Below are 20195 nucleotides of genomic sequence, written 5' to 3'. Positions count from 1 at the left end.
AAGAAATATTACCCAAATGTTTGGGTTAATTCATGATCGGTTGTGTTGTGCCAATACATGATAGCCGATGTATTAGCATCGCCTTTAGATGGCCGATAAATGTATTATCGCCTTTAGTATTCTCTTTCTTCATGGTCGGTTCGATTATGCCGATGTATGATAGCCGATGTATTGACATAGCCTTTAGATGGCCGATAAGTGCATTATCGCCCTTAGCATAATTTTATGTCAATCTTTGCCCTTATTGCAAAATTAGGGGGGCATAAATGGGGGCAGATTAAATATATGGGCTTTCAAAAAAAAAATTTACAAATAAGGCATATTGGAGCAAGTAAACTGATAAGAAGCATGAAAACTAGCAAAATGTTGTTTAAGTTCCTATTACAAAGATTTGTCCATAGCAAGGTGTTCACCTAGATACAAGATTGTTAATTGTCGATACAGCTAGTTGCCTAATTTGTTATACTTCATCTATGGCTTGAGCATCGATTGCATCGGTACCGGGATCACCTTCAAGGACTTGCTCAAATCTGAGAGATGCTTGATGGATTTTTTTAGTTTGGACCTCTACTCCTCTATGGCCTTGGGAATATCGGCAAGCTTCTGTTCCTCTTATGCTATTTCAGCTCTGTATCTTTCAAGTTCAGCTGTTAATTCTAATTCCCTGGTTCTAAGCCGATCTATATTGGTTTGAGTAAACCTTGGCCCAGCTTCCATCTCATCAAGTTTGGCTTTTTCTTCATTGATGGATAGTCAATTGGCTTGAATTGTGGCTTCTAACTCAGCTCTTTCGCGCCTATCTGCAATCCTTTGCCTTGTTCTTTCCAGCTTGAACCAATGTTGTTCTAAATATACAACTGGAGAGATAATGTCAGCTTGGACTTTAGGGATTTGGCTGTGGATTTCTTCAAATCTGGCCCTAATCGGCCCACAGTCAATAACTAGGGAATCTAAGGAGCTCTAGCCGATGGGCGATATCCAAGAGTTTAGCCTTGAGGTCATCGTTGAGAGGAACTAAGGCCTTGCTAGTGGTTTACTCTTCCTCTTCATCTATGAACTCCCTAATGTCAAAGGAAAACATATCGGCTAAGACCTGAAAAAGGATAAGTTAAGACTATTAGCAATGCAAACGTTGTAGCCGATATGTATAGATCTAAAAATAAACTTACAGGAACAGCGGGAGTTGGTTGTTCTGGTACTTCTATATGATGACTATCCCTAGCCGATGGAGTTCGCTCACTTGATTCATGTTGAGAAGGAGATGGAGAACGAGGAGGCTAAAAAAAGACAGAATAAATATAGCATCGGTTGATGAGAATACAAAGAAATAAATTGAGTTATGAGTTACTGGTGGAGGTGGTGCCGATGGTTTCTTCTTAGTGGCTATTTTCTTCTTCGGCAGAAAGAGTTTTTGTCAGAATCAGAGTATGATCTATAAATTGAATGAAAGCAATACTTAGAGAGAGACATACTAGAGTTTGACGAGTTCGGCGTCTTGGAGGACTTGGTGTGCTCTTAGGGCTCGGTGGATCAGCTAGTCGTTTGCACTGTTTCCCTTGCCTCACTTACGTCGGCAGCAGCATCATCAATGGCTTCTTCCATCTCTTCATGAGCCAAGAATTCTTCTACATCTGGGTCTATGGTTGAAAGATCATCAGCAGCAGCAGTCTTTTGTTTCTTTGTGGCTTTCTTTTTAGTAACAGGGGGTTTAGCAGCCGATGGTTGAGCAACTGATTGCCTGGTCCTTTTCCTTTTCCCAATATCAGTAGGGATTGGTTCACGAGGTTGACCATGAAGTACAGGAGTTGTCTTGGGGGCATTATAGTCGATAATGGAAGGAGCCAGCCCACCACCGTTTGGAAGAATCCCTACAACATAGTGGATGGGTTCCCCGCTCTGGCTAGCATGAGGAGGTGAAGAATATGTAGTCTGCAAGCGAGAGAAAAGGAAATTAAGTGTTGATAATAAATCGGTATCAGCTTAATAAAATATTTTTTGATAAAAGAAGAATGGTTACTTGTGGAACCAAGTCTGGGAGGATGGTAGTCAAGTATATTGAAGCCCATTGATGAAAAAGATGTTTTTTTTCCATTCAATCCACCATCGGTCAAAAGTAGGGATGGCAATTTCCCCCGTGGGGCCGGGGGAGATTTTCGACCCACGGGTGCATCGGGTACGGGGCCCCGCATTTGGGCGGGGAGGGGACGGGGGACTAATTTTACCCGCGGGGCCCCGAGGGGTACATATAAACCTCAAAGTATAGGTCAAAGAAAGCCAAAAAGCCCATGTAATAGCCAATGTAAACTTACAGCTAATTCCCTGGCTGAATTTTTATGATGATATTTTAAGTATTCATGCTATTTTTTATGGTGTGTTAATTATGTACAATATTTATTTTTGCTGAAATGATGATTATGTTGTATTTTTTGAGCTAATTGGATGGAGATGCTACCCAATGCGGGGCCCCGCAGGGGTCGGGGGCGGGTGATGTTTTCAACCCGCATCCATGGTCGGGGCCAGGGGGCAGGGGGTGAAGTCGGGGGTCGGGGTCAGGGGCGTTCCAGCCCAACCCGGCCCCGCCTCGCCCCGTTGCCATCCCTAGTCAAAAGTTGTACTCTTTATCAAGGCCAACTCAAAGTTATCAATGCTGCCTAGTGGGTGCCTTGGAATGTTTAGAAGTCTGTCCATCATAAGGGTTGATGTGATTTCTCCCCTAGTGATGCGGACATCACTAACTCGGATACACACAACAATCCTCCAACGGTCATTCAAGGACCGATATCAAGAGCTCGTGCGCGACAATTAAATTTAGAGGTGAGCTTGTTCCTATGTTCTTCTTTGTATGAATTCGAGAATAGATTGCTACCTAATGATTATATTGTGATTAGGAACAATGGAGGGGACAAGGAGACACTTGGAGAAGGACTTAGAGCCATGGATGATCATCGAGGACGTCCAAGTCAAGGTGGAGGGCCAAACCAAGTCGACGTTAGGTGCAATTCAGAGTCCAGGACCAGTCTGCACTAAAACGGGCGCCCAGGTCGCATACGTGCTCGGATTGGGGCGTTCTTTATATGTATGGAAAGCTAAGAAGATTCCAATGGTTTTGGTCCCATGTCCAAATTCTTTCCGAGTCAATGGGAATTGACCGAACAAGTTGACGTCCAGAATCTATTCCGATGCTGTGTCACTGTATTTGGACCTTTGGCCCGTGTATCGTGTTAGAAACCATTAGGGTTGCATCGAGAGGGGGTTGCACGACCCTAAACTCTATATATCAGTACCCGCCGCCATCTTTAGGTTTTTGGGTTTTGCTTAGATTAATATGTCGAGAACAGTTTCGCCGCTAGATCAGTTTGTAAGACCCCAACTCGTGAGTTTAATCATTCATCTGCAATTTTGGTTGTTTTCTATCTCGTTCTTGTTTGTGTTCTTCGATTGGCAAACAGGGATTAGCCTTCTCGGCGAGGTCATCCGTGCCTCAATACGGGTGATAACCAGAGGAGACGTGGCTCAAGAGCGTGCGCGTTCAAGAAGCCGGATCGATTTGTGTCGCGACTCCGCCCAAATCGTTGTTTATCAGAACCTTTCGGAAGATCGGGAACCCTAGTGCACATCACCTAGTTTGGATCTTGTCTACAAAGAACAAGCCGATGGGCAGTTGGCCTAATCCAAGTTGTCTAGCAGCACTCGTGGGATGATAAAAACTCATATGAGATCTAAGTATTTTTACCTTGGTGGATGCCGTGGATTGCTCAAATCTCTCATGGTTGATTTCTTCAAATCTGAAATCGGCTGGGAGTTCAAAGTCTGCGAAATGCTGATAGGCAAACCAAATTCTGGAATCCCTTGGAAATCTGATTTCCTTCATCATCTTCAATCGGCTTGTCAATAGATGGGAAACTTGCTTGATTCAATGCTGATCTTTGGAAAACCTTAACAGTGTGCAAGTTTAGCCATAGTTGTATGAACCACCAAGTGCCACCTGTGCTGATAATGTCACGCCCAGAAATTCATGAACCAGAATTTCTAAGATGAATGTGCATTAAAACCCCTGTCCAGGACCAGCCAAGGTACACAAATGACAATTGTTGACATACAGATCCACGTCTTACAAAAATATAAAAGATTACAAATGCAGCGAAAAAGGTAGAGGCAAACTAAACTTAAGAGCTTGGCTTCTGCAGTGGGGCGACTCCACTCCACAGGCATCCTCGACGGCAGCGACGAAACCAACCTCTCTGAGACAGCTCCAACTAGGAAGAATTTCAACTCTAGTGTACGGAAGAGAGAGCAAGACTGAGTACTACCCACTGTACTCAGCAAGTCATACCGGAAGAGGAGGTATGATGCAGAATATAACCAAAGGAGGCTAGGGGTTATTTGCACAAAGTAGGCATTTAAAAGCAGTAGTTGAAAGCAGTAAAACCATTACAGTAAATTAAGCAATATTAACCAATCACTGCTCAACGCTACACCACATTGAGGCAGGCCCAAACCACCACCTGAACTAACTAGTTCCATTAAGCTAAATTAGGGGTGAGACTAATTACGGTGAATCTGGTTGATCGCCCATAACCGCGGGCACGACTATTCGAATAGTTTTACTCTGGCCAGAGGTGTACAACTGTACCCACAAGACACGATTCCGCACATGTCGCCATGCCCCAAAGTATCACCATGATATTGCAAAGGGGGAAATCGTGACAAGACCCTTCGCATAACCCTCCCCTAACCATCCACACCACGCTAAGGTTTCACCCCCACCCCTCAACAAGCAGTGGGCAATCCCCTCATGCGCCACAGTGAACCCGACAGCTGGACAACCGGACACCCCGGTCGACCCAACTCCATTACGCCCATCCTCGCCGCCAGTGCCTAGGAAAGGGTCGAGCTATACTACAAGTCAAGCAGTTACCCGCTTCCGCTTGTGGTAAGCATGGTAAGTCTCCTAGGGTTTTCCGTGAACCGGCCCTTAATTGTCATGGGTGCGACCAACAAAACCATACACCCACAACCCTCCATTCAGTGTATTTTAATTAACTAACACCATTGCGGTGGCACCAATCTAAGTCATACCAAAAGCTAATGTCTATACATTAATGTGATTTCCCATTTCTACCCTATAGTTCAACAAATCACCTTTCCCTCATTCTAGATTCTAGGCTTGGGGGGATCGAACCCTACCGGCGTGGCTGGTTTTACTCATTCATCATTCAATCATGTCACGTATCCAAGGATCCAAATCCTGACTTAGGGCCTGTTTGGTACAACTCCAACTCCTAAATATAACTCCAGGAGTTGAGTCTGGAGTGGAGTTGTGAAGCTGCCTAAACCCAGCTCCACAACTCTAGTACATTTTGTGAGAGAGCTCCACCCAACTCTACTCCCAGTTTTGGTGGAGCTGAAACTGTTTGGCTGAGCTCCAGCTCCAGGAGGGGTGGAGCTGGAGCTGGAGCTGTGCCAAATAGGGCCTTAGATCCGACGGCTCCCTCCCATCCCTCTCTCGCCGAAAACAGTGCCGATCCCCTCCCCTCCCCTCTCTGCGATCCCCTCGCCTTCCCGCTCCTATCCTCTCTCGCAGAAAAAACATCCCATCCCTAAAATAACGCCGTCCGCGCTCATCGCTCTCCATCGCGTCGCCATTGTCCCCTTCGTCAGCCTCCCCCTCGCCATCCATCCGCCCCCCAGGTCCCCTCAACCCTAACCGCGCTGCCTCAACCGGTCGCCGCCGCCGCCTCACCCTGTGCCCTCGCCAGATCGATTCCGCGATGCCCTGCCTCCTTGCCTTGCTCGCCTTGGAGCATCTCGCGCTGGATCCCGCAGGTCGCGCCCCTATTCACGGCCACCGTGGACCGATCTGCGACTGACGATTGCGATTTGTTTTTTTTTATGCGTCGGACTCGTGAATTTTGTACGGGTGACCCAATTTCGGTGTCTGATGTTATTCCCCTTTGCATCTTTTAGGAAATTTTGTGGAATGCTAATGACCACCGCAATCAGCAAGGAGGCAATCGCCCAGGTTTCTCCCTTCTACGATTCCCTTCTGATGTTACCTTCGTAATCTTGGCATGTGGAATTTTTTAACACGTCCTAGGGATTGATGACAGAGTGTACATAACATGAGTCATGTTTTGGGCTTTGATCAGATATTCCCTGTATTAAGAAATCGTGCATTCTTACTTTGGGATTTGTTCCGTCGGGTTGTTTAACATTGCAGTGCTTCTTTGTGGATTCCTTCCTTTAATCTGAACAAAAAGGACTCAGAGCTGCTATGTTGAGTTCATCAGAGGTATATGTATGGCAAACTCCACTCTCTATATTTCTCTAATCATTTTCTAGGTAAGCTGTAAGTAATCTGCTACGATGAAGTCATGCTCACAATGAACAATCATTACTATGTAGTTAGGCTCACTAAAATTGATGGCTTGCATCTGCAATATTTCAATCCTTATGCTCATGCAAATTAACCTTTTTCAGATCAGTGCAGTACAATCCAACTTTTGATTATTGATACGTAGTCTTCAGTTTTCAACTGATCAATACAAGAACCTTAATTGTAAGTCTCATCTTTTGTACTTGACTTTGTGTATACATTATATATTGACAAGGAACATGGAAAGTTTCAAATTGCTGTCAGATATATGTTTCCTAAGTTTGATTATTTGTTTAATCTTGCAGCTAATAATCGCCATTGATCTCAGCTAAACACCCCTTATATAATTGTTTAGCGGCTATTTATCTAGAATGTAAGAAGAAAAAAAAGGGGGCCTTGTTTAATGGCACTAACTGCACATTGGTAATATATCATACTATTAGGTAAATATTTACTGATGTACTTTACACTCCTATTATGCAAATGCTAAGTTACAATATGTACTTTACACTCCTATTATGCAAACGCTCTAGGCATATATCTTTTTTGAACACATATATTTTTCACAAGAGGTAGTAGTTAGCAGGTGATAAACTGATAACAAGATAGCAGCAAGGCATGGATTGAGCGATTAAGCTTCATTTAAGACTGTACAGCACCTTCGCCACACACAACCGTCGTTCAAGCAAGCGTCGTCATCGTCTTAGAGCGAGCAAGTGAACGGTGGGTTCAGGGTCATCGCTCAGTGGGTTCAGGGTCAGTGCCGAGACGGCTCGTGCTGACCAACGGTGTCGCCGCTGCCGTCATCATCACCATCACCGACCTCTTCTCTCAGGTGGGGTTCCTGTACCTTCTCACTCGGTCGGCAGTAAAAATCCATAATTTTTTTTACTCTCCCTATTCTTGCCTGGAACCATGGCTTGGTTTGTGATATGAATCTTTATCTATGTTAATTTGTCTCAGAGACATAAGAAATGTGTTTATAAATATAGCGCCGAGGCGGCTCATGCTAACCAACGGCGTCGCCGCCGCTGCCATCATCACCGTGACTGACCTCTCCTCTCAGGTGGGGTTCATGTACCTTCTTACTCGGTCGGCAGTAAAAATCCATATTATTTTACTCTCCCTGTTCTTGCCTGGAATCGCAGCTTGGTTTGTGATATGAAGCTTTATCTCTGTTAATTTGTCTCAGTGGCATAAGATGTGTATTTATCTCATGTTCAATTATGCTAGGGGCCTTTGATCTGTCACTAACCTGAGTCATGGCCTATATTTTATTGCCACACATCAAATCGCACTGGGAATTTATCTGCAAATTTGTTTTGCTATATTGATGTCATGAGATAGGTACTGCCATTAAGTACTTGGCGTTTATTTCTTTTGTTGATGGGGGATAAAATATGCGTTATTTCTTTTGTTGATGGGGGATAATTGATGTCATAAGATTAGTTGATGATCTTCAATACAATAATTGCTTCAGTATAAGACTACTGTCTTCTTTGCCTTGAGCAGAATTCCTTTGACTATCCTGTTCAGGTGATGTGAGAGCGTTTTGATTCGTAGAGTATCTTCATTGCTCTGCCAGAAGTTATACTTCTGCTCAACAAAAGAGTTTGGTAAGATTTGAACGGTTGGTTGTACAGAACATGCCAGTTGATTGACGGGATGTACCCAGTTTGGAGCCCATATAACTTGTGTATTTCTTATTTGCAATTAATCCCAACATTTAAAGGTGGTGTTGAAATGGTCATGTTTGGCGTTTGAGGTTATAAATTAGTGGCGTTGTATTATGCTTTCATGCTGCTATTGACAAATCAAATTGATGTATGTTATTTCAAAACTTTGAATATAAAATCGCATTGTAAATTGGTTTCAACTCATGTTTGTTTATATTTTGTCATTTACATATGGATCAAAATGCTTCCTCCAACGGATGGCGCTTTGCCTTCAGAGATATAACTAATGTTTCTTCAAGTGTCGTGGATGTATACTATTTTATACTTCCACCCATTTCTTTATAAAATATTAAAGTTCAAATGCATAAATCATATAAAAATATTTTTTCCTAACCTGAATTTTTTTAAAAAAATATTGAAGACAAATAGAAATGCACAAATTGAAGACAAATACAAATACGCGGTCACCGGCAACGGCAACCAACAGCGCGGGAGGTGGCGGCGGACGGCGCGAAAGGCGGCGGCGTCGGCCGAAGGCGACGACGCACGTGCGGAGGGCAGCAGCGCTCACGGGAGAGAGGGAAGGAAGGAGGAGAGGGGATCCTCACCGGCGAGTATGGCGGCCGGACCGGAGGATGAAGGCGGCGGCGATGGCCTGGCAATGCGAAGGGGCGGACGAGCGGCTTCGACACCTAAGGAGAGAGCTGAGAGGGGTTAGAGCGGAGGGAAGGTGACCACGGCGCGTGAGGGGAAAGGCGCTCTGATGGGATTCCGGCAATGCGAAGCGGTGGCCGAGATGACCCACGCGGCGGCGAAGCTAACGGCGCCGGCGGCGTGGCTAGGAAGTGGCCCTAGCGGCGGCTAGTGGCTGCCGAAGGTTGGCGGCGGGCGCGGAGCTCGGGAGAGCGGTAGTAAGAGGCACGGGAGGGAGCGGCGAGAGCGGAAAATGAGGGAGGGGGCTCAGCGAGGCTTTTTATGGACGAGCGAGAGGCGAACGAGGCCGGGAGGGACCTCTATTTGGCCGGCGACGTGGGAAGGTGGGGAGGGAGAGAGAGAGAGAGAGGGATTCAAAATCGAATCCCGCCCATTTGCGGCACACACGTGAGCGGGAAAGGGGGGTGTTGGCAGCGACGTGGGTGCGGGGCGCGGGAGGGGCGGGAACGGCGGCAGCGCGGGCGGTTTTGTCGGGTCCCAAAACAAATGATTCGGAAACCGACATGTTTAGACTGTATCAAGCCCTAGATCAGTAGATTGATACAGATTAAACAATCTGGATCTTCATTGCATACGTTTGAACAAGGCTCTAGTGGATATGTTACTACAAAATATATGGGTATTTACAAACTTGTGGCTAACTAATACAGCAAGAGCTATAGAATGAACCAACTCTAATGTTTTGCTATAGAGTTAAACCATCTAACTATACTAGACTTGAAGACTAGGTTTAAAGAGAACTAACTTATGTGATTGTACTTCCGGCTTCGATAAGAACTCTAAATTGACTCTGAAAAAGGTGGGGTTGAAGCAAGGGTGAGTACAACGTACTAAGCAAGCTATTATATTCAATATGAATGTATGAAATAGTAGCATTTGAGTAGGGCTAGATTTAATTGCAGAAAGCAGAGAATGTAGAAGAAGAAAGCCTGTAATGACTTTAATGCAACAGTATTTAGTAAAATCTTGAATTAGGTTTCTAACCAAATACCATATGAGTCCCGATACTTAAATCCGTGAGCACAGCTATTCGAATAGATTCATGGTCACTTTACTGCAGTAAATGTACGCTTTACCCGCAGTCCACGACTTGCCAATATTCATTAGCTTAGTCATGGCCCAGTATTAGGTTACTAACAATTGTGGCACCTGTTCCATGAACTCTAGTCCCCATGCGCTCTGAACGTAACATTATCAGCAGCGAGAGGAGTTCTGGCGTTCCCGGGGTTTTTAGAGAGAACTGGTTGAGAGACCCTGTCATCTCAATCAGGTTTCCATAAAATCACACACAGCTCATGAGCGAAAATCAATATATTTACCTGCGCCTTGGTAAATATCATAAGATGCCCTGCTCGGCATAAGATTGCCTCCTGCGCGAGGACTTACAAAAGGAACCACTTTACAGAGGTACCATATTTTTAATTAACATAATAACTAGGTCTGTCCCCATTCTAGAAGCTGCAGTCGTACTTGTTCGTTTGACATAAATATTTGGTGGCAATCATATCGACTAGGATAGTACTAGCCACCTGGAAATCAACCAAATCTTACATACTATCCCAATCTAAGTTCATTATATTTTTTATGTAGTCTAACTAGGCAAGGCTAAGCAAAAGCTAGCATATAACTGGTTTGCTATATGTTCAGGTTATGCATTCAAAAATATGAATGGCTAATGCATAGAATAAAGATATAGAATATAGCATAATTATGCTCAAAGGGGAGGAATAATAACTTGCCTTGCTCCAACGCAAATAAATCCAAGATAGGCAACCTGATTATTCGGTCTGCGAGATGCCACAGGTTGCCATCCAAAAGACAATAGACTCTACTAAAGAAAAGAAAGAAACAAATTCAATAAAAGTCATTGAATAACAAGAAAAATGACAAAATGGGGAGAAGGGCTAGGTTTAGGGTGTAAATATCTCCTTTATAGGGTATATGGATTATTGGGCTAATATTCATGTGTAAGTTCTAAAGGGTTGAAGGCTAGAGGGGATTAAGCAACCAAGGTCGCTTAATTTTATGTGTGGGCTCGGTTGCTGAAAGGATAGGATGTATATTAGGCAATTGAACTAGTTCAACTGGTATATGGCTAGTATTGGCTGGTGGTAGGTTTAGGTAGTATTATACCTAAGGTTTAGTAGTATTTGAGCTGATCATGGAGTAAGGCAGTATTTCGGCTAGAGTTTGGTTATTTACTAGTCATTGCTGGAGTTAGGTAGCATGACGACTAGGTTTGGTTATCATTTCTAGCCGATGTCGATAGACAGCCTATCGGCTAGAAGAATAGGAGGTGGGTGTAGGTTTAGTGGGGTGAAAGTGTTACTCCGACAACCGTGAGTGGCGGCGGAGGAGCTAGGGTCACACAGAGCTCGAGAGCTAACTATGTGGTGTGCTGTGAAGGTCGAGGAAATAGTGAAGCTCCGACCACTATACGCATCGAGGCGTGAGGTGCCAGGAGCAGCACTTCGACCTTGGGTTTAGGTTTTGCCTGGCTTTACAACCAACGGTTTGACGTCGGGGATAGTAAACCGTGAACGTCCCCATGGAAGGCGTAAAGTTTCAACCGGCGGCTTTTTAGTGGCTAAAGGGTAATTGGGATAAAAGAAAATATTTGAAAAGACAAATATAAATTCAAACGGTATTTGAATAAATTCAAATAAAATAGCAAATTGGGTATCAAAATATAGGGTTTGAATTTAGATGAATTTAGGTCCAAGTTTTAGTGGAATCAGATTTACGGTTTAGGAGATATAGGCTTCTAAAGATTGGATTTGAATTAAATAGAGAAAATACAAAGAAACACTGTGCAGGGGCCCACCTGTCAAGGAATCTTCTTTTCTTTTTATTGGAGGGAAGCTCAAGCTAGTAAGCAACCTCACCTCTACGTTCCAAGATCCGGTATGGTCCCACAAAGCGTGGTTCCAACTTTGCTTTAGTTTGAAAGCGGTGTACTCCCCTGAGCTGAGTGAAATGAAGGTACACACTGTCCCCTGCTTCAAAAGTGAGCTCCCTTCGACGGTTGTCTGCGTAGCTTTTCTGCCGAGACTGGGCGATTCTCAATCTTTCCCTAACAGTTCTGACTTTCTCCTCTGCCTCATTTAAGACTTCTGTACCAAACAACTGGTGTTCCCCTGTCTGATCCCAGAAGAGCGGAGTGCGACACCTCCATCAATACAGTGCTTCAAACGGTGCCATTTGCAGACTGGCCTGGTAACTGTTGTTGTATGAGAACTCAGCATACGGCAAGCTTTTGTCCCATGCTCCACCAAAATCAAGCGCACAGGCTCTCAACATGTCCTCCAATATTTGATTGACTTGCTCGGTTTGGCCATCAGTCTGTGGATAATAGGCTGTACTGAAGTTTAGACGGGTTCCCAATTCCTCTTGCAATTTCTGCCAGAACTTTGAAGTGAACTGGCTCCCTCAATCAGATACGATCTTCTTAGGTACCCCATGTAGACACATTATTCTTGCCAAGTAAAGCTCTGCCAGCTTCTTCCCTAAATAGGTAGTATGCACCAAAATGAAGTGAGCCACTTTGATGAGTCGATCAACAACTACCCAAATAGAATCGTGCCCCGATGACGTCCTGGGCAAACCGGTGATGAAGTCCATTCCAATTTCTTCCCACATCCATTCTGGAATTTGAAGTAGTTGTAGCAAACCTGCTGGCCTTTGGTGCTCTGCCTTTACTCGCTAGCAGACGTCATAGAGTGAGACAAATTCAGCTATTTCCCTTCTCATGCTGACCCACCAGAATTTCTCTTTGAGGTCTTGGTACATCTTGGTATTGCCGGGATGAATTGAATATTGAGTTTGATGAGCTTCTGTGAGTATCAAGTGTTCCTTGTTTCTAGGTATGCACAATCTTTCTCCCATCCAGATTGCTTCGTGTTCATCTTCAGTGAAACCTCGGGCTTTTCCAACCCTCATGTTCTTTTTGAGTTTCGCTATCTCAAGATTGCTTGCTTGAGCTATGCGAACCTGCTCCACCAGTGTGGGTTGTGCCTCTGGGCAGCCACGAATCCGTGCTCAACTATACCAAGGTTTAAGTGTTCCAAATCATGTTGAACCTCACCACATAGTTGCTCTACCCATGCGACGTTCCAGTAACTCTTCCTGCTCAAGGCATCTGCAACCACATTAGCCTTATGTGGGGACACCCGATAAAGTCATGGTGCCCCACGAATACGTAACTACCCAGGATGTTCAGTTACGCATGAAATGATATAAAAACATAAACTTCGATTATACAATACTTAAGTCACTTAGTTCACAACACAACATAAATACAAACCATTACATATATGGCCTATAAAGCCTTATTTCTACAAACAGATAAACTGGTAGACTCTACCACAGGAACTGCTTGAGTGTAGGATGACCTAGAAACCATAGCTGTCCCACTCTAACGGGTCAATAGGATCTTCACAAGCATCCTCCTCCTCATGATCTGAACCCATTTATGAGTACAAAAGGTACTCAGCAAGACATGCTTATGATAGCAAATGCAGCAATTGCAATATAAAACATGCAGTATTAAGAGCTGGAAGTAGGGATGGCAAGCGGGCGCGATGGGCACTGGTAGTGCCTACCCATACCCATGCCCGTGAGATTATTTGTGCCCGTGGGTATACCCATTACTACATGACGGGTAAGGATGGTTGCCCATGCCCATTGCCCGCGGGCGCCTTGTGCCCGCGGGTGTGCCTGTTTACCCGCCACAACAAAAGCAATGGAACAAAAAGTCTACAAGCTTCTAAGTTCGAATCGAACTTAAAACATCAAATATTCTCCGCCTCGGTGTCGTGTCTCTCCTCTGGCGGCGATAGAGTAAGGGGGGGGAGAAATAATAAGGGAAATAAAAGGGAAACCGTAGAAAACAAAGAACGTGGCTTATGTATTCTAGTGGATTTTGCTCCTAGCCTACATGTAAGTTAGATTTCACGAGTAAACGGGCAAAGCGGGCATGGGTAGTGATTACCCATACCCATGCCCATTTACCCCTCAGGCATAGCTTTTGACCCAATAAGATACCCATGGGTATAAAATGGAGAACAAACTCAACCCTAATAGGGTTTTTACCCACGGGTAAACGGGCAAACGGGCACAATTGCCATCCCTAGCTGGAAGGTTTAAACCCTAGCCTTAACAGTTATTTCATATAGCCTATCTTAATAAGCATTTGATATAAACAACACTATTGAACATTTGATTTAAACAATAATAACGAGCATAAAAATATAAATGTTACTTATAAATAACTTGAATAGAACATCAAGTAAAAAATAAGTTAACCATATTAATTAATAGCCATTTAGTTTAACTTGTGCCCATAATCTGGAATCACCCATAGACACATCTCCATTAACCGGGAGCACGGCGTATTCGAATACTCAATGACTCTGCAGCGTCTACACAGCTTTACCCACACGATACCTACAGCTGGCCGGGCTAAAAAGTAACAAGGTGTAATATTGCTCCATATATCTCTCCCTTCTACCTAGTAAGTTAAAGGATGCTTAGGATGTTGCTCAGAGTGATCCAGTCCGAGATATGTACCAACCTACCTCCGCATCCACTTACCATTGTTCGTTACTCAATGGGCAGCCCAGAACTTCATGGGCCCATAGGGCAGTTCTGAACTCTTGGGGCCCATCGAGCCCACATATATAAATCATATAAACATGAACCATGTCACTTTGCTTCACACACTTGAAAGCTAATGGCCAGTACACCAAAAGGCCTGCAGAAGTTCAATCAATTGGAGCAATATACGGCCAGGTTCGACAAATCGATCGTGTGGATGGGCAAAACTATGTCATTCTTATTGACACAAGGGGTTGATTATTATATCAATTTTAAATAAGAAATAACCATAAATATAACCATAAATCCGTCATGACCATAAACAGGCCCATAAAACCAAACACATGATCTCTATCATGTGTACCACCCGCTCACAAGCGGTGCCAACAATTCTTAGCATATAGCCATAAATAGTTCCATAAGCATGTTTTTATATGCAATAATAATAACCATATTAAATTGATAGCATGCTAAATAATTAACAGTTTGTTAAAATGTTTATCAAATTTTATCCTAAGCTTGTTAGACTCTAAGGCTCATTAAGGTATTTATAATAACAACAGAAAATATAATGCAATAATAGCAATATAATTAATTTAAAAGAATTCGTGTAGTCTATCGTACTCCAAAAGACAAGTATGCTACTAAAATAACTCTCTATCTACTGGGATTAAATTGTTCAAGGGAGGGTGCATGTCTTGCAACCTTCGGGCTCGATGTAGTCGTACAAACCGTCTCCTCCTGGCGCGGAGATTTCACTCGCTCCGACTACCGGACCAACGTCAGCGTTTTCTATTTACGCAACAACCATCACCACAATAAATAACAGAAAAACAAAGATAGCCCAAAAGAAAATAGTATCACAAAGTGCAACAATGGGTGAAAAGGATTTAAAGAAATAATTTTAGGGATTTTTGAAATTTCGGTGAACGGCGAACCCTAGGGCTAAAATTAGGGTCGCGACAACGGGTGCTCGGATTGCAACGAAACTGACACGGATGGATTCGGAATATTTACAGGAGTTAGGAATATGTCTTGGATTTTGTTTTTGAGGTCAAACAGATGGTCAACCTGATAGGGATTTTTGGAATTTCGGTGAACGGCGAACCCTAGGGCTAAAATTAGGGTCACGACAACAGGTGCTCGGATTGCAACGAAACTGACACAGATGGATTTGGAATATTTATAGGAGTTTGGAATAGGTCTCGGATTTTGTTTTTGAGGTCAAACAGATGGTCAACCTAATAGAATAAGAAAAATGATTTTTCTAATTTATTTTTCAACAGGAAAGTCGGATTTCCTGTTCTTCTCGTTCTGTGCACAGGAACTGGCCGGAATCCCACATTGCCGGCGGCAGAGGAGGCCGGTTTTGGACAAGGGGGCACCGGTTTTGTGATCTACAGGTCGAGGAGATTCCATTTTTACGGTTGGCGGCGAGAGAAGCGTCGGCGGCAAGGCTGGCGGCGGCGGGCAGAAACGGGAGGCGGAAGCGGCCATGGCAGCGGCGACTCCGGCGAACTCCGAGAAGGGCGGCGGCCTGATGAGATTCATTGAGGCTAGAGGAGTCCCAGGGTGGCGATAGCCGAAGCTAAGGCGGACTGGAGCGGCGGCGCGCCATGTGGCCGGCTGTCACGCCCAGAAATTTAACCCAAATTTCCAGACTATTTTGCGTATTAAATCCCTATCCAGGACCAGCCAGGGTACACAAAACGACAAGTAATATACAATTCCAAACGTAAATAAAGCGTAAAATACTTACGGAAGAGGCACTTAGTCCTCACACCGAAACAGAACGACAGCAGCGGAAAAAGGCGATCCTAGCAGGGCTTCAGCTCCACTCCACAGGCAAAACTCAACTGGGGTCTGAGCCTTGGTCCTCTAACTCCATCTTCAGCTCAGAAGCACTACACTTCTGAAAAGGGGAAATAATAGCAAGGCTGAGTACAACCACCGTACTCAGCAAGCCACACCAACGATGCAGATGTGCAAGGGGATACAAGGATGGTTTGTGGCTATTTGCATAAAGGCGGTTGTAAAATATTTTATTGAGCAAAACAGCAAAACTGTTGAGTAATTAAAGTAACATTAAATCTCCACTGATCAACGCTACACCACGTTGAACATGCCCAACCAACCCACCTGAACTACAGTGTATTGGGTCGATTTATTAAGATGGGACTAATCACGGTAAATCTGGTCGACCGCCCATAACCGCGGGCACGGCTATTCGAATAGCTTTACTCTGATCAGAGGTGTACAACTGTACCCACAAGACACAGCCCCACGACATGTTTCCTTTCGCCGACATGCCACCACGACATACCGGAAAGAGGCCGTGACAGGACCCTTCGCATAACCACCTCTAACCAAGCACACCACACCTCAGGTTTCACCCCCGTCCCCAGCGGGCAACGGGCAGTCCCCTCTCGTGCCTAGGTGAATCCGGAAGCGACAGAGGCCGTCGCAGGGCCCGCCCCGCTCCATCACGCCCACCCTTGCCTGGATGCGTCGGCTAGAGGAAAGCTACACTACAAGCCCAGCCGTTGCCCACGCTGGCTTGTGGTAAGTACGATAAGTTCTTCCAGGGCATCCCGCGAACTGGTCCTTAATTGCCATGGGTGCGACTAGCAAAACAAAGCACCCACAGCCCACCATTCAGTCGCATTTTAGTTGGATAATTACGACCATGAAGCATGGCCAGATGTCTCGAGCACGCAGCTCACTCTGATACTAAAAAGGTCTAATACTGTAATTATCCCATCAACTGAGCTAGTGGTAATTAAGCATGGCTAAGCATATAGTTCTAGCTAGGTCACATAAGTAACATGAGCTAGTCGATTCATTACCCAAGGTTGACAAAGAACAGATATCAAGTAAACATGGCACAAGCGAGCAGATAGGTAATACCCGGATCCCATGTAATTAGCAAAACATGCATATTTATTTGCAAACGGTAAAACATTTATAAATTGGGATCAACATGCTCAAGGGGAATGTGTGACTTGCCTTGCTTCTTCAAACAATCTTCCGAACTCTTATCCTTGCGACCGCGAACTTCCGAAACGACGGATTCTACACGCTGGCACGCAAAACGAGGAAAAACTCTAATAAAGACCAAGCAAACAGTACATAAAAAGTAAACAAACATGTAGAGCTCAATTTTAGATGAATTTTGCAAGTTGAACGGCTCAATTCGGAGTTCGAATGAATTAGATATGAATTTTAGAAGTTTTGAGCCATTTAAATGAATTTCTATAATTATTCACGAATTATTGCGCAATTATTATTTATTTTCTCAAAGGAAAAGGCTGTGCTGACGTCAGCAAAGGGCCGGCGCTGACAGGCGGGCCCCACTCGTCAGCGGCACAAGGGGCAAGCACACGGTGGACTCGATCCATCGCGGCCGAGGCGGCACCGTGGACCCGGACCACGGAAGTGGTCCACGGGACCGACGCCCTGGATCGGCCCAAAGCCGATCCAACGGCCACGGGTGGCGCGGCTGGGGCAAGGCACGGCTCAAAGCCGGCTGGCCGAACGATGGCGCGCGGCGGCGCGGCCACCCGCGGCGACGGCCGGCGACAGCTCACGCGGGCGAAAGCGGCGCACGCGAGAGAGCAGCGGCGCGGCGCGGCAAGGGGGAGGCGGCAACCGGCTGCCCGGCACCACCGGCAACGGCGCGGGCACGGAGCGCGGAGCGCGGCGGCAGCGACCCGGTCGGACGGCCACCGGCGGCGGCAGCGCGTCGCGAGGACGCCCGGGAGGCGGCCGACGAAGGGGAGGAAAAGGGAGAGGGAGGGGAGTGCTCACCGAGATGCACGACGGCGAAGGGGCGGCCAACGGCAAGGAACGGTGGCGACGGGGCTCCTCAGGAAGACGACGCGACGGAGCTCTGGCGACGGGCGTCGCTCGGGATGGGGCGGACGGGCTCGACCTCGATCTGAGGAAGATAAAGGAGGGGTTAGAGAGGGGAGGACTGGTGCGTGGTGACCGGTAACGATGGCCGACCGCGACAATATGAGAAGGATCTCACCGGCGACCGAGGAAGGAGGAGCTCCGGCGGATTTCCGGCGAAGAGGGGCGGTGGCCGAGGTCCTCCTCGTCCTTGCGGAGCTGAGGGAAGCAACGACGTGGGTCGGCGTCGACCGAAGCGGCGGCGCGACGCGGCTGGAGTCGGCGGCGGCGGCGGAGAGAGGTGGTTCGCGTGGCTACGACGCTATGGAGGTGGAGAGGGGAAATGGAGCGGTGGCCGAGCTTGCCCGGGCGGCGGCAAAGCTGGCGGTGGCGCAGCGCGGAGACGGCGGCGGCGGCTGAGGCACGCGGCTGGAGAACGCCGGCGAGCGGCGGCGATGGGGACCGGCGTGGGGAGAGCGGGGAAAAGCGCAGGGAGCTCGGGGTGGAGTGGGAAGCGAAAGAGGGGAGCACGAGGGTGCTTTATATAGGGCTCGGGGATGGAGATCGTGCCCGGGAGAGGCGGGATCGGCCGGCGACGTGGGGAGGCGAAGTGGAGCTCGGGATGGCAACGGTTTTCGCGGGGCGTGGGGGAAACGGCACGGACGTGGGCGGCGAGGTCCCACGGACAAGCGCGCGCGCGCGGGGTGGAGGAGGTGGGCGGAAACGGCGGCGTCGTGGGGTGGCTCGGGCGGCCATGGCGGCAGTTGGAGCTGGAGGAAGGGGATGACAGGTGGGGTCCATGGGTCCCACCTGTCGGGGAGAGAGGGAGGGAGAGTTGGAAGGGGGACGTAAAACAGACTTCGCGAGGGAGAGGGGAAACGGGCCGACAGCCCAAGAGAGGGGAGGGAGGCCGGCCGGGAGAGGGAGAGAGAGGGCGCGGGCCGCGGAAGGGGAAGGGAATTGGGCCGGGGCGGCCCAAAGAGAGGAAGGAGGATTTTATTTGTTTTCTTTTTATTTTAATTGATGCAATGATCTTTGTGCTATTAAAACTATTTCTCGAGCTCCGAAAATTCACGGAAAATTTCGGAGAGTACATTAGGGCACAAAGAATATTACAAAATATTCCCGGCCAATGATTTTTAAAGGGAAAATTTTAATTCTCCCAATAATTCACTTGGATAAATTGCTTAACTTTTTATTTAATTTCTAGGAAATGCATTATTAAATGATTTTTAATTCCGAACGAAAATCGGGGCGTTACACCTGCGGCGGCCGAACAGAGCAGCGATGCCGGGAGACGGCGCCGGCGATGTTCCAGCAACGCATTTGATGAGGAAAGAGAGGGGAAAGGGAGTAATAAGCATGGAGAATCCGTTTGTACCTTCAATTTCAGAAGATTTGCAACGTATGCGACAAATTTTGGAGCTCAATCAATGGCGCAAAATTAGGGTTTCGGGGATTTTTCCTCCGGTGACGACGATTGAGTCAGCGGGAGTTGGGGCGGATTTGAGGAGGTGAAAGAGGTCAAAATTTCGGTTCTTTCGCCTCTGGTCTTGAGCCTTCTAGTTGAGGAACGAAGGAGTTACGGAAGCGAGAAGCTGGAGGTGTCGTCCGGGCATTCGTTCGTCGTTCGTCCTCGTGTGCGCGCGTGCGGGCGTGTGGCGTGCGCGGGCTGGCATGAGCTGGGCGCGAGCGCGCACGAGCGCAGCGCGGGATTGGCGCGAGGCAACACAGGGCGGCACAGGCGCTGGCTCGGCCTAGCCGAGTAGAGGAAGAAAGAAAAGAAAAACAGAGAAAGGGAAAGAGAGGGAGAAAAACAGAAGAAAAAATATAGAAAAGGAAAATTAGGGTGGAAATAGAGAAAAGAAAAATATGGGGAAGATTAAAGTAGATAGAATTTGAATTGATGTGGAATTTAGACAGTCCGACATTCGGGATAGATT

At 46.5% G+C, this 20195-nt stretch overlaps 1 long non-coding RNA gene and 1 pseudogene across 2 annotated transcripts; one reads left to right on the top strand and one right to left on the bottom strand.

The window, feature by feature from the left end:
- Positions 1 to 612: 612 nt before the first annotated feature.
- LOC136351849 (uncharacterized) lies at positions 613 to 2596 on the bottom strand (annotated as a pseudogene).
- A 2949-nt stretch (positions 2597 to 5545) lies between these two features.
- Positions 5546 to 8252, top strand: LOC4346465 (uncharacterized). 2 transcript variants are annotated; one of them, XR_010735077.1, is made up of 8 exons: positions 5546 to 5826; positions 5968 to 6022; positions 6221 to 6292; positions 6481 to 6559; positions 6682 to 6819; positions 6963 to 7211; positions 7340 to 7442; positions 7913 to 8252. It is a non-coding gene; the product is annotated as an uncharacterized lncRNA (long non-coding RNA). The 2 variants fall into 2 exon arrangements; XR_001548591.3 differs by having other exon boundaries at positions 6956 to 7211.
- The last annotated feature ends 11943 nt before the right edge of the window (positions 8253 to 20195 follow it).

This window comes from Oryza sativa, chromosome 9 (assembly GCF_034140825.1).
Source record: "Oryza sativa Japonica Group chromosome 9, ASM3414082v1".
NCBI classification, from domain to species: domain Eukaryota; kingdom Viridiplantae; phylum Streptophyta; class Magnoliopsida; order Poales; family Poaceae; genus Oryza; species Oryza sativa.
The sequence above is the reverse complement of the archived record's forward strand: the minus strand, read 5'-3'. Positions and strand labels throughout refer to the sequence as shown.